A 2023-nucleotide genomic window follows, 5' to 3' on the forward strand; every position below is an offset into this window, starting at 1 on the left:
TAACAGGTAGCAACACCAGGATCTGAATCCAGGAAGTGTGACTCCAGCGATTCATAGGCATATTTCCACTAAGGGAAAATGCCCCGGTCCATGCACACAGCTGGAGGCTCTCTGCCTTGGTGACTTCTGGCTTATTTTAACTTGTAAAAAACTTATATAAATAGGCCTTCAGACACTCTGATAAGAAATATTTTTTATTTTTCTTAGAATTCTTATGAAAAAAGGCAAGTATCTCATTAAGAATATAAACTGGAGGTTGAATTCAAATACACACTTAAAGGTTTTGACCAAGCAATCTGAATCATGTTACAAAATTCCTTTTTATGTCATTAATGTGGCTTTTGCTTCTTTGGCTAGTTTTGTAGCTTCTGTGATGGAGTGTTTTTAGGTATAACTGCAGAGAAGCAGGAGATGCAGACCTTTTTTTCTCTTCAGTTAGTGCCACCAGTGTAGGAAAGATGCTTATTGGGAAGTTGAGCAAGGATAGAAATCTAGGTCAAGAATGTAGTTTTAACATAATATCTTCTGTAATTCTCTAGCATAGAATTTTTAGGTTTGGAAGAGATCTTACAAAGTCTAGGCCAGTAGTTTATCTGGACATCTTTGACTCCCTTCCTCACTCCCCTCCCAATTTGCCCTGCCCTAACGTCCTACCGCTAATAGCAAGGAACTCACAGTTTCAGGAAGCAGACCTTTTGTTTTAGAACCACTGTTGGTAACTTTTCCTGATGTTGAGTGGGAATTATTCTTCTGGTAGCTTCTTATTGGTCCTACAAGTGATTGAAAGAACAATTTGAATAGATCTGATACAAGTCTTGGTCTATTTTTATTGTGCATTATGGCTTTAAATCCTTACACTTCTTATTATATGTCATACACTGCAAGTCCGATCAAGAGGCTATCTGTGGTAAGGAAGACGAGACCTGAGGTCACAAAACTGATTTTGGAGCTGGAATCAGTCTTGCAGTCTCTTTGGTTTTGTTTCTACTTATTTGTGGGGTATGCTGGATGTTATTAGCTTGAAAGTATAAATTTAGCTCATTTTCCCCCAAGTGCTTGCAGACAGTGGTACCTGTTTAATCTTTTTAAAAAATATATATATTTATTGATTTTTTTTTACAGAGAGGAAGGGAGAGGGATACAGAGTTAGAAACATCGATGAGAGAGAAACATCGATCAGCTGCCTCCTGCACACTCCCTACTGGGGATGTGCCCACAACCAAGGTACATGCCCTTGACTGGAATTGAACCCAGGATCCCTGAGTCCGCAGGCCGACGCTCTATCCACTGAGCCAAACTGATCAGGGCTAATCTTTTAATTTATAAAGAACTTGTTAGTATCTTTAGGACTATACAGATGGCAAACTGCTCCAAAACTGGACTCTGCCTCTAGTTTGAGATGATACCACTCTAGAATTTCCAGTTTGCTTGAGTTTAAGACAGTATAAAACCCAATTCTTTCATTAGCCTGGCCAGTTCTGATGGAACTCAATGTCAAAAGCAGAGAATATGTTCATCTTCCCAAAAGATTAGGGAGAGTAATTAGGTCCAAAGATACCTAGTACCATCTTCAAGCGGACAGAATTTTTGCTAGATATTGTAAATTTAGTCAAATATAATTGATATATGGGAAAAGTTGGAAATAATGGTCACAAAGACCTTTATTTTCTAATACATCCTAAACTCCAAATTCCCCAGAGATAGTTTAAGTACACATCAAAGCCCCAACCTTCCATCCCTAAAGGAACAGAAATAAACCACAGTTCCCTGAATTCGCTTTCCTGTAGCCTCACCTGTCCACACTTAAGAACTTCATAGGCGTGGATGACAGGCTCCAGCTCATCCAAAGCTTTCCGTTTTGGTCAGTTTAAATCCCTAGGAGGCAACTGCCATCAGAAGGTTAGGTATTGTGAGCTCACGCAGGGCTGTGGGGGAGGAGTGAGCTGGCCTGTGGGGACTCCCTTCTCAAGTTGCTGGTCAATCAGCTTCAAACAAATCTGCATCACACTGAGCATTTCCACCC

The 2023-nt window shown here is 40.1% G+C and overlaps 1 long non-coding RNA gene across 1 annotated transcript; it reads right to left on the reverse strand.

The window, feature by feature from the left end:
• Positions 1-332: 332 nt before the first annotated feature.
• On the reverse strand, positions 333-1808 carry LOC129149755 (uncharacterized). The gene is made up of 3 exons (XR_008556566.1): positions 1794-1808; positions 676-770; positions 333-491 (listed from the first exon to the last, which is right to left on the reverse strand). It is a non-coding gene; the product is annotated as an uncharacterized LOC129149755 (long non-coding RNA).
• Positions 1809-2023: the final 215 nt, after the last annotated feature.

The sequence above is a fragment of the Eptesicus fuscus genome, chromosome 7, assembly GCF_027574615.1.
Source record: "Eptesicus fuscus isolate TK198812 chromosome 7, DD_ASM_mEF_20220401, whole genome shotgun sequence".
NCBI classification, from domain to species: domain Eukaryota; kingdom Metazoa; phylum Chordata; class Mammalia; order Chiroptera; family Vespertilionidae; genus Eptesicus; species Eptesicus fuscus.